Below are 13,680 nucleotides of genomic sequence, written 5' to 3' on the forward strand. Positions count from 1 at the left end.
CCACATCAACCCACGGCTTTTTCCCCGGTCTCTGTGCCGGGGTCAAAACATCATCCGAGTCGGAATATGTCGCTGCCCTCTTACGGTTGACACACTCTGCATCCATTTCTAACTCACTGGATGCCTCCCTGTGAATCTCAGCAGTCACCTCAATCACTTCCACCACTCCTGGCGAGTCATCTGCCATGTTCGCCAATCTTCCAAGTTCCTCATCTTCAATCTGAACAGTACTCCTCACCATACTCAAGTGATTCTCAGAACCCTGCTTCTCAAAGGATTTTTCCTGCACGTTCACCATTAGGCCTCCCTCTACCCGCACGTCACCAATCTGCACAGTCTTCCCGTTCTCCAAGGCAGATGCCTCACTTCCCACTAACTGTGACAGTGATGGGCTGGTACCCACCAATGGCAGCTCACGCTCCACTTCCTCACTCCAGGAAGTGCCACTTCTATGTACAGGTGCCTCATCAGCATGACCCACCTCTGGTTCTGGCTCTTTCACCATCTCACTACCTAGGTCCTTTCTCCGCTGCCATCTCCCACACTGGGCCGCCATATGGTCATATGCACCACATAACCTACACGTCTTCTGCTGCCCAGCGTAGTACACCATTACCTGTGTCCTAAATGCGTCCAGTATGACGTAAGACGGGATGGCATGCCTCAACTCCATCTTGATCGTGAACGTACCATCCGGCAAGCCGGCATACGCCCCATCCGTCCATTTACCAGCCATAGCCAGGTGTACAGGTCCATACTGTTCAAATACATACCGCAGATCATTCTCGTCCGCCTCAAATGGCACATTTCGGATTTTCACCCATGTGTATTGCTTAGACACGTCGATTAGGCGAACACGTATCGCTGAATTAACATCCACGCTCCTGTCCTGGTACTTGTCAACCAGCCGTTCATACACTCCAGCTGAACTCAGCTTGACGAAAATACGATAGGCACCATTTAGTGCCACACCATACAGTTCTTGATCCGCAACACCATAGGTGTCACGGATAATTTGCGGTAAAAGCACTTGTGCAGACTGAGGCGTTATTGCACCACGCAATAATTCAATGCACACCATGTGCAAACGCCTTCTCACAGACTGCGCCATGTTGTGAAAATATAAGTCTCCTCCAATGGCCAGCAGAGGGCAGTAGTCACACGTCCGCACTCTGCGCAGGTCAAGCGGCGAATCAACACAAGAATTAGTAGATTTGAGGTTATATGCAACAAACGATGGCAATTTAGGGGGTTGGAATTTTTCAGGGACTCTGCACTCTTGTAGACACACAATATCAATGGATTCAGTGGTTACTTTATGATGCAGGTCAGAAAATCTTTTTCTAAGTGACGCAATATTCCATTAAAATGGATAGTTTATACGAGTTTGGTTCCATTATAAAAGTCCAGGGATAGTATTCAATTTCTCAGCAAAATGAAAAAAACTTAATAAATAACAAACAGACATAATCAATATCAATATCATCAGTATTATCCTTATCCATGAGTCTCCTAAGTGCACTTCCATTAGTGAGACCTCTTGGGAGTCTTTGTACACAGAGGTCACTGCGCTCTTTGTCTGTGAATGTATGGAAGGTGACACTATCCCTCGCACTCAACTCTCCGCTTTTATTACACTCATCACTATCATCACATGTATCACTTCCCTCATCATTATGACCAGTGATACATACACCATTATCAACAACCGGGTCATCTCCACACTCAGAATCTACCAATACATTACACTCATCAGGTTGACTATCATGATGGTCTTCACTGCCCTTATCATCTTCACTGTGACTGTAAACACCACTATCAGATTCATCGTTTTTGTAATTATTAACACCACTGCAATCATCAGTTTGTTCATCATCACCACACTCATTTTCATAATGGCTGACAATCTGTGGGTTGATGTACTCATTTGCAACCTCTGTTAGTTTTTCCTCGTGGTGCTCAAGTTGTTGTTTCAAACAACATTGTTGCTTCTCCAGTACTGTTATGCGCAGCTGCATGTTGTGTACCACCCCAACAAGACTAGCGTCATCTGGAAGTATGAAGTCCTGATCAGCTGAGCCAGGTGGCTGACTGACAGCTGACTCAGCCAGACAGATGGTGTCAACACCAGCAGCATTACTAGTGTTGATAGCAGACGTGATCGTGCTCTGTTGATGTACTCCCAGAGTGACTCGCTCAACCATATTGTCTGAGTTCAGGCATGGGTCAGTATTCAGACATGAAGTATCTGGTAGGCCTATTGCCTCATCATGGGGGGTGATGGGTGAGGCGGGAGCTCTGCGGCTGGCGATGTGGGCAGCTTTCGCTCTGCAGTCAGCATGAGCAGCTGTGACTCCTGGAGTCTTACAATTGATACATTCTAATGCAACGGTCTGGTGTTTCTTTATCATATCATAGGACTGGTGAGAAGGATGGGCCTTGGCACACACTGCACACCAGTGTGACTTACTAAAGCATTTAAAAGCAACGTGACCCCAGCGCTGACACTTGTAGCATCTACGGTGAGGTGGTTTGTACAAAGCTATTTTGTAACTCCTGTTAAGTGCTGCACGAGAGTAGATATATGATGGTGGAGTCCCTTGGCCAATCCACTCAGCCAATATCAGATCATTTGGAAGTCGACGAGGGTTTGCAACTTGATCTGACAACAGGAATTTAGGATCCATGTACTTATTGACATTGTGGATAACAATAAGTACTTTAGGTGATCTTGGTGGGGCAGCTTGGAGTTGGATGTTAGCATATTTATGAGTAAGAAGTTTTTCTATGAATGTTGGGTCGTTAGTAACAAAAACGTAATTATCCTCGTCATGACGAAAGCGAATCCGAAGGTTTTTTTCTGGGTTGTCTAATGAAGCTTCGTAAAACCATCTAAACTTGATGTCTAACTCAGTGTTAGCAGGGAAATCAAGCCTAACCGTTCTGCAATGGTTGTTGTTGCTCTCGTTGTTTCTTGCAGCAAGCCTCCTTTGAAATCCTCTTTCTTTTTTCAAAGCTCCCTTACTTCTAAAACGTACGAATTCGCCTTGACCATCATTTACTTCGTTCACATCCATAGGTCACTTTTAGTTCAGCTGCTTGAGATGGAAGAGTTAGTCTGTTACTTTTGGGTCAGCGAAACCGCCTTTATTCCATAAGAGAGAAGGGACAAGGAAGGAATATTCACCTCGCTAGACACAGGCAATATGGGTGTAGTGGCCTGCGGGTCACAGTGCGATTTTCAGGGTCATTCACTGGGCCCACAGTCGTCTCGAGAGTTACCAACACTGTACTACTTGTTAATTATTCCAAACCCGCAGCACTTAACACATCTAGCACACGTGTCTTGGAATGACAGACAAATTTTCACTACATAAGAACTAGTTCTCACAACACCGAAGGTACGGCCGGAACACTGTAGAACGTTCACAAAGGCATTCTGTAACTTGGCCTTCACTGGCTGGCTTGGAGCGCTGTTTAGCCTGGATCAGCTAAACTCGCCCTTATCCCATATGTAGATAATGGCGACGAGTTAAGGGATACCGGTGAATAGGAAAGTCGAGGAAGGGACATTCACCTCACTAGACACACGCAGTATGGGTGTAAGTGGCATGCGGGTCTTATAGTGCCATTTTCAAGGTCACCCAGCAGGCCAGACATTCCTCACTCATTTTAAGCCTACGTAAGTACTGATGGTAGCACAATTGCCTAAGTCAGTGAAATCCACTCGTGCAAATAGTTACAACAAATCTGCAGCACTTAACACTACTAGCACAAACTTACTATGTTTATAAGTGAACCTCTGGCATGTCCCACTTAAAAAGTTAGTACTGCAATGCTCGTTAAATTGTTCTTAACTAAGCCACTGCAGGAAACACTGGTATGCCAGCAACACTGTAGAACGTATACGTAGACATGCTGGGCCTTCAAATGCTGCTTTCAAGCCTGCTTGAATGTGCTTGCTAAGCCTGTGTCAACCAATTGGATATTTCCTTGTAGCAGGCAGGTAGGCACACAGGAGACATTCGTAAGATGAGTGGAGTGCGGCACAGAGGACTGACACGGGCACTCAAGCATTTATGTGGTCTGGCAAAAACCGCCTCTAGACCATAAGTAAATAGAGGCGAATGCCTGAGTTCCAAATCGAGGAAGGAGGGGAGAGAGGCGAGGTGGAGTGAAGGTGTAGCCTCCTACAGCCACTTCAAATCAACATATTTGTTTAATAAATATATAACAATGGTTATAAATGACCATAATTTTTAAAGTGGTGGACCGGTAAGCCAGCGGAAGGCCTCGGTCAGATGACCAAAAGCTCCAAAGGCGGGTCATCATCTGACTAAGACCCGCGTCAGGAAACATTTGTCCTGTTTCCTGACGAACCTTACCTAACCTAACCTAACATATTTTTGTTTCACTAGGTATATCACTAGTCACAGTTCACACATAAGAGTTCCAGCAGCAATTCAGCTGTGCTCCAACGATATTTGTTGCATGATGAGTTATCAGTCGGGTGAGATAAGCAGTTCTGATATAGAAGGCCTAGGACTTCACTCAACACACACGTCCTCTCCCCTCAACCACTCAGGCCTAACTCGACTAGGAGTGTACAAGATGTCTTCTCAACGTAAACAAACTTTTACTTACAATATCCTTATAGTCGTCTACCCACAAACACATCAATATTAAAATTATCCAACTAATATACAAACACAACTAAAGAATTTGCATAATGTTATAAACCAACATTGTATATTTATATTATGACCATAAAATACCCGTGTAATTAGTGTTTGTTTAATACATATAATAACTTCAAGATGTCTAAGACAAACTCAGAAGCTGTAATAGCTGTTACGCTCTTTGTGCTTTTTATATATATTATCTACGTTAATTATCCTAATTTATATATTACATTCAATAAATAGTTTTGTATTAAAGCTTATTAAAAATACAAGTATAATTTTTCAGTAGAAAAGCGACGTAATGAGAAGCACATGTAAAATTAAAATATAAATTCGCTGCTATAAATGTCGTGGTGTAAATATTATTATCGTTTAATTTGTTAAAATATTTTGTATAAAGTAGGAAGAGGGAAGAAAATATAATTATAAGTATGTAGAAGAGTGGAGAGTAGAGTTGAGGAAGGTAGAGTAGATGATGTGTGACTGCCATAGTGAGTTTGTACTCACCTATTGTAGTTGCACGAGTCGAGTCACAGCTCCTGGCAACATTGGTCGCTACTAGGTCACTCTTCCTGCTCCATTAGCTTTATCACATCTCTTGTTTAGGTGCCCCGTGGCCTGGTGGATAAAGCTCTCTGGCCTGGTGGATAAAGCTCTCTGGCCTGGTGGATAAAGCTCTCTGGCCTGGTGGATAAAGCTCTCTGGCCTGGTGGATAAAGCTCTCTGGCCTGGTGGATAAAGCTCTCTGGACTGGTGGATAAAGCTCTCTGGCCTGGTGGATAAAGCTCTCTGGCCTGGTGGATAAAGCTCTCTGGCCTGGTGGATAAAGCTCTCTGGCCTGGTGAATAAAGCTCTCTGGTCCGGTGGATAAAGTCTCTGGCCTGGTGGATAAAGCTCTCTGACCTGGTGGATAAAGCTCTCTGGCCTGGTAGATAAAGCTCTCTGGCCTGATGGATAAAGCTCTCTGGCCTGGTGGATAAAGCTCTCTGGCCTGGTGGATAAAGCTCTCTGGCCTGGTGGATAAAGCTCTCTGGCCTGGTGGATTTAGCTCTCTGGCCTGGTGAATAAAGCTCTCTGGCCCGGTGGATAAAGCTCTCTGGCCTGGTGGATAAAGCTCTCTGACCTGGTGGATAAAGCTCTCTGGCCTGGTGGATAAAGCTCTCTGGCCTGGTGGATAAAGCACTCTGGCCTGGTGGATAAAGCTCTCTGGCCTGGTGGATAAAGGTCTCTGGCCTAGTGGATAAAGGTCTCTGGCCTGATGGATAAAGCTCTCTGGTCTGGTGGATAAAGCTCTCTGGACTGGTGGATAATACTCTCTGGCCTGGTGGATAAAGCTCTCTGGCCTGGTGGATAAAGCTCTCGCTTCACGGAGAGGGTCCAGGTTCGAGTCCTGACAAAGGTAGAAACATGTTTCTTTACACCGGTTGTTTCTTCTCAATCAGAAAAATGGGTATCTGGGTGTTATTCAACTGGTGTGGGTTGCATCCCGGGACAAAACTGACTTAATCTGAAGAAATGCCCTCCATAACAACCATGGATGTTTGTGACCAATACACTGCACTACATAACCCTACACTACATACACTACACAACTCTACACAACACTGCACTACAAAACACTGCACTACAAAACACTGCACTACACAACACTAAACACTGCACTACATTATCACTATATAACACAATACATTGTCACTATCTATATATCACACTACACTCTCACTATATAATACACAACATTATAACTGTCACTATGAGGTACCTATACAAACATTCTTGTGGGGTATAAATATGTTTAGTTGCATATATTTGACTGTACCCCCGCTGGCCCAGTGGTTAGCATATCCCTCTAAGACTCAAGCGACGCGGGTTCGAGCCTCGCTAGTTCCCAGCTTTCTTTGCAGGTTGGTAAGTTAAGGGAAGAGGATGGACGTCCAATATGTGGGCATCTATCACCCTCTCCTGGAGGCCACCAGACCATTGGATGCAGTTGATATCACAACCATTGTTAGTAACACTCCTCGACTATTCGGTAATGTGTGTAAAGTCTGCTTCAGGGATGAGCTGCTTCTCCAGCCTCCTGTACAGAGAGGCCATGGTCGTATTGTAGCAATAAGATAGGAACCACACTGTGTTGCAGTGTATGCCTGTCTGGATGGCACCTTACTGTTCTATGATGGTGACACTTCTCAGATCGCCCTCGAAGTGATGAAAGAATACTGCAAAATGAACCGTTGTTTCACAAGGCTTCGGGTTATCCGCTGTGTACAACAGCACAGTGGAACCTGCACATACCAGGCTCTGGCCTTCATGGATATAGTTGTCAGCTCCGGGCTCACCGACTCCATGGATATCATCAGCTGGTTCCGCACTAGAATGGAGTATTTCTCTGATGTTAAGGCAGTCAACATGGTCAGGTCAATGCTGACTGAATTCAAGAATGATATAGATACTTCCTGCCACAATTTCCAAGATAGTGTGTTGAGGGAAGTGATTAAAAGTCATCTGATTGAAATAAGGAAGACTGATTCATCTGTGAAACGTCAACTGGACAGCGAGACACCCTCAGCCCCACCCAAGAAAATGATGAAGGTCTGAATTATCAGGTAAAGAGAACGTCATGACGTTCGTTAAGTAAGTTTATTCAGGTATACACAAATACAGTTACATAGAATTATCATACATAGCAGCATATGTGTAGAGAACCTAGGATAACCCAAGAAAGTCAGACAGAGTGACTTATTTCCATTGGGGTCCTTTATCAAGAATGATGTGCTGATTCCAATATAGCAGATAACACTGAAGGTAACACAACGGATAACGCAGCTGTATTGTGCACCGTTGTGGTGTACTGTAATACAATTACAATTACTTCTGAATTATTCTACTTAATTTTCTTGGTTAGCTCAGTCGGTAGAGCGTCAGACTGTAAATGTGAGGATGGCAGTTCGATCCCCGCCTGAACCTTTCTGTTTATTAATGAACAGTTGTTAATTAAACCTAATTTTATATAATATACATAACTAAGTATGAGAGTGAGAGTCAGGATGACTTGGTCATCATTGTTTGTGTGTAAGATCATCCCTGGATCCCTGGAGATCAGAGTAAAGTGAACTAATGAAATCCTCCATAACATTCAGTAGCAAGATCATCATCTTGCAACACGAGTTGCTTAAAAACTGAACAAAATATTTAAGGCACAATCCCCAGCAGCCACCATGGCATTAAAAACCTTGGTGAATGAATGGAGCGTGAATGTTGACACGATTCACTCTTTAATTGTATTTAAGGTACCTTTTACATTTCACTTCCTCTGACATCTCCTACACCAATTAGTTATTTTAGTGTGTAAGCCAGGTATCTGGTATAATATTTATCTTATAAACCGTTGGTAGGAGAGGTGCAGCAGTTATAGGTGGTGTCACATTTGTTCAATGTGGAAGTAGGTCATGCCCAAGAATTAGGCAAGCGAAGAATTCACAAGTATTAATATCCCAAGAAGTTGCAGTGTCTCACAGGTTTGTAGATGAATGGTTCAGAGAACCGACATGTTGATAAATTAGACACATCTGCAACTCTTGGGTATCTTTATTGAGGAAACGTTTCGCCACACAGCGGCTTCATCAGTCCATACTATGGAAAATTTTTGATTTTCCGAAGCTGTAGCGCCTAATAGGTGTTTAATGTGTCGATATGAGTCAAAAATGTATTTGACAATAGGATAGAACCAAGAGTTCCCTTTGCGCATGCACAGATGTGCGGGGGTATAGGTCGAGCTGGGGCACGAGGAGGCGGGAGTTTTTTTGAATGTGGTGAGGAGGCTGGGAAAGCCTGGAACCAGGAAATTGGCATTCACGGCGGCCTAAGGATTAATATAGGCCTCACTTCATAATAGGAAGTGTCGTAACTGTTCCTGGTGAAGAGTGAGGGAACGAGATTTACGGGACCACCGTAAAAAGGTGGTAAAATTAGTGAATAATGGTTCGACCGAGTGTGACTGGTGCGCGGCCATGGTGTGTGTCCAGGGGAAATACCCGTGAGTTATTCCTCACTCATCGGCCTCAGATCTTAATGAAGTGACCTCTAATGTGTATAAAATACTCACGTAGGCTGGAAGTACGTATATTGTAACTGAAGTATGTGGAAGGGCGCCACAGCCGAACTTGCCTCTCTCTGCCCCTTGGCTAGACTGACTGAGGAGTGCCCATGGGCGAGGGGGTGCTTGAAATCCTGCTAGGTCAGCAACAATATGAATACAGCCAGTGACTCAGGCAGAGACGGTTGGTAGTGAGTCATCTACTGGTACACTGGTTACTGGTAACTGGTTACTACTACTGAGAGCTCGGCGATGCTAACGTATGTCGTCCCGACATACAACTAATACAAACTAGAGATGGCAGGTATACGGCTTGGGCTGATTCTATACAATGTCAAAGTACACAACAATTAAACATTATAACATACATAAGTAGAACATTGGAATGGAAGCTTACGTAACTGAAACTGTAATGCAATACAAGGTATAATATAGCACAACTCATCGAATGAAACTCAACAAATGAACATCGAACTCAACGTTGAGATTACAAGTGATAAAAAAAAATTTGATCGATCGATCTGTATTCATGTGATCTACGGATTCTGAGGAAGGAATATATACAAAGAAGTGTTTAACAGAAAGGCAGATTCGGTGCACTCAAATCTAGACTGTTAACTCTCAGAATGCGGAGAGAACATGAACACAAAAAAAACTCTTGAATACTGATAAGTTGATACTGTAATTATTTATCTATACAGGTTGTTTACATTTAACCCCAACTCTGCTAGGGTAAGATTGACATATGCAGAATGGTTATCATCTCTGGGAGGATCGAATTCCGCTGCAATGGCTAACACATGCCTTGACTGAGGACAGTCTGAACGAGTATCTACAAAAGATACAGCTACAATCACTAGTGACTGTGGAATTACTAATTCTTGGCTCATTACAAAGTCACTAATGGGTGCTGGTGGCTTCACAGTCAGAATGATCTTCCTGGAGCAGGAATCGAATCACCAGAACACAAGGAATTACTAATTCTTGGCTCATTACAAAGTCACTAATGGGTGCTGGTGGCTTCACAGTCAGAATGATCTTCCTGGAGCAGGAATCGAATCACCAGAACACAAGGGATCGGTTCTTTCTTACTGGAGGAATGAACAAACTCGGTGGAGTGGATGACTCCCCCCGGTTGAAAAATTAACGCTATAACACGCAATATGAGCAAGGGAGAATGAATCTACTATCTCAAACTGCAAGCACAGGAGAAAAGAAATGAACACGGTGAACAATGCTGATATTCAATCTGAGTCGCACACAGTGACACGAGGTATCAACTATAAAGAAACTACACTTACAAGCGTTAACATGTGAAAGTTGTGATGAATGGTTTTGAAAACCGACAAGTTGAAGAATTGAGACACTTATGCAACATATGGGAATCTTTATTGAAGAAACGTTTCGCCACACAGTGGCTTCATCAGTCCATACAAAGGAGAATCTTGAAGAACAGGAGGAGAATGAGGTAATCAGTCCCTCAACCTTGAGTCGATGTGGTCAGTCCATCAATCTTGAATAGAATACGGCATACGTGCTGAGAAGGAGCTCATAAACCGTTGGCAGGAGAGGTGCAGAAGTCATAGGTCGTGTAACATTTGTTCAATGTTGAAGTAGGTCGTGCCCAAGAATTAGGCAAGCGAAGAATTCCCAAGTATTAAGACCCCAAGAAGTTGCAGTGTCTGACAGATGTGATGAATGGTTTTGAAAACCGACAAGTTGAAGAATTGAGACACTTATGCAACATATGTTGCATAAGTGTCTCAATTCTTCAACTTGTCGGTTTTCAAAACCATTCATCACATCTGTCAGACACTGCAACTTCTTGGGGTCTTAATACTTGGGAATTCTTCGCTTGCCTAATTCTTGGGCACGACCTACTTCAACATTGAACAAATGTTACACGACCTATGACTTCTGCACCTCTCCTGCCAACGGTTTATGAGCTCCTTCTCAGCACGTATGCCGTATTCTATTCAAGATTGATGGACTGACCACATCGACTCAAGGTTGAGGGACTGATTACCTCATTCTCCTCCTGTTCTTCAAGATTCTCCTTTGTATGGACTGATGAAGCCACTGTGTGGCGAAACGTTTCTTCAATAAAGATTCCCATATGTTGCATAAGTGTCTCAATTCTTCAAAATGTGAAAGTTACTCGAGAAATAACTTCTTACAATGCACTGATTACTGTCAACTAGGATGGGATCACAATCTGAAACACAGGGACAACAACAACACTCAAGTGAGCACACTAGCCACAGAAACGTCTTTCTGCACGGCTTGTGGCATCAGCAAGAGATGGCATAACTCGTTGCAAGTAAAGTTCTTCTCAAAGCGTCCCCTGGGAAGGAACGAATACTTGAACAAGTCGCCATCGCAAGGATAGTAGTCGCACTATCCTGCGTGCATGATATTGTGGCTGGAGTCCAGACAGGAGTGACAGTATACTAGTGCCTGACCGCTCAGCTACGTTAATAAGTAATTCACGGATCTATAGGAACTTAATCTGAACTTCTCATTTCGCAGCACTTTAACAAATCTCAGATACAAGCTGTGAGAACAAACACATTGCTCAAGGGCTAGGTATTGTCTTTCAGTCAGTAAGGGAATGTTGGTACTGTGGACTGATTCATATTGACTTTGACTGGCATGATACACTAAGTGAACATTCAAAAGTGACTGGGACATGATCTCAGAGAACTTACTCAAGGACATAAGGCAAAAAAAAATAGAAGATGAGCGAAAACACTGAAAAATATTGCAAAAATAACGAGTCAAAGAAACACTGAGTCTACACTGAAAACACAAGGTTTAGAGTACACAAGAAATTCACTATAAATGTCTCACACACGCAAATCTCTTTAAATGCAAGAAAAATGTCTCTAAACAGAAAATTATCACTGAAGTCTGTAGTAGTCGACGGTGATGACTGGTGACGAGGAAGGTTGTCCTGCGCGGTGATGACGCCGACACTCACACTGTCGTCGTGAAGAAATGCGCTTTCTCGGTGAACTCGCATAATTGGCTTTATTGTCGGTGCTCAGCTACATCTCTTGACCAATTATGTGAGCCAAAACAGTATTAGGACCCAGTACAAGGGTGCAAACAACCACAGGTAGATGAGGTGGGTGGCTGGTGGTGGGTGGTTAGTGGTGGGTGGGTGGAGGGAGAGTGTATAGCGGTGGGTGAGATGACTCTCGCTGGCGCTCTGGCGCGCACTCCACTCACTACCCACGAAGGTGGCTTGATAAGCCACTCTATGCCACAGGAATGGTGAAAACCACGCTTAGCATCCAACTGGGAGCACAAAGCGATACATAAGACGATACTTCAGAGGCTCTGAACTTGCATGGCTTACTTCTCTCTCTCAGCTGGGTTAGAAGCTGGGTTGGCTGACTGGCTTACCCCACGAGAATGGCTGACTGGAAGACGTGTAACGATGCACACAGCACGGAGGAGCAGGTGGATGACAGGAGACAGGCTGGATGATAGGCTGACTGGCGTTCACTTCCACAGTCTGGCTTACTGACTGGCTTAATTGCAAAATCCGGGTCAACCCCTCGGAGATTGAAGCAATTAGCACACGAACTAAGCCAGGAAGCTTGAAAAACTTCTGCAACAGGCTTGCAGGCTGGAGGTTGTGAGGGGAGTAGCTGGTGGGTGAGACGGTTCACCTTTGACCCTGCCGGCTACTCACAAACAGTCTTCTAACGTCTTGAATTACCCGTAAAAACTTATCCACGCTCCACACCGGTGCCACCATTTATCATGTGGGAGTTCGAACACGTGGATTGGGTAAAAATACTCACGTAGGCTGGAAGTACGTATATTGTAACTGAAGTATGTGGAAGGGCGCCACAGCCGAACCTGCCTCTCTCTGCCTCTTGGCTAGACTGACTGAGGAGTGCCCATGGGCGAGGGGGCGCTTGAAATCCTGCTAGGTCAGCAACAATATGAATACAGCCAGTGACTCAGGCAGAGACGGTTGGTAGTGAGTCATCTACTGATACACTGGTTACTGGTAACTGGTTACTACTACTGAGAACCTCTAATGTGTATAATAATTATGAGACATTAAATCGTCTTGTGAATGGTAATGTAATGAGTGATAATAACATTAAGTTAAGAGAATGTGGGATGTGAAATAGATCGCCCTGCTCCGAGTGAACGTGTGATTCTCGTACCGAGGATAGTGAAGCTTTATGGAATCACGACTTCTAAACCGGGACAAACCAACGGACACCTCGTCCTGCTGGAATAAGAACCGTGTCGGTGTAGCAGGACATCGAAATGAGATGGTGAATGGAGGAAATAAGGAGCATCAATCACCCACAGTTAAGTAACCCTTCTAGTTATAGCAGACTGATACTGGCCAGTTAGGTATGTTGTAATTGGATAGGTTATGAGTGATCCAGCTACATCAAGTAACCACCAGAGAATATCTGGTAAGTGGTGAGATTATGTACAAGTGTTTTCCTTGATGGATATATCCATGTGTAACCTACCCCACCCCCCTTCATTCAGTTAAACTAATATAATCTATACAGTCCACAATTAATTAGTAGCACCGTATTTGTGGGTGCTATCCAATCCATACTGGTCTCGGATAGATATGGATAAGATTGTGAGGTCGAAGGAACCACTTGTCGTGACCAGGGGTGGTTAAGTTTTCTCACATGTCTATACGGGGTGACTACGGTAAACAATATGGTTGTCTCCCAAAGAGATTACTTGTATGTATATAATGTTGAGGTACATACAGGTAAGCACCCTAGAAAATTTTCCATATCTGCCCGCTGGTCCTTCCTGAACCGGATGCAATCAGTGAAAAAATTAATTGAATTAATTACTTAATAATTAAGTGACTGATTGAAGGAAGTGGGTACAGGGTACACAAAT

Source organism: Cherax quadricarinatus, unplaced genomic scaffold (genome assembly GCF_038502225.1).
Source record: "Cherax quadricarinatus isolate ZL_2023a unplaced genomic scaffold, ASM3850222v1 Contig563, whole genome shotgun sequence".
Classification (NCBI taxonomy): domain Eukaryota; kingdom Metazoa; phylum Arthropoda; class Malacostraca; order Decapoda; family Parastacidae; genus Cherax; species Cherax quadricarinatus.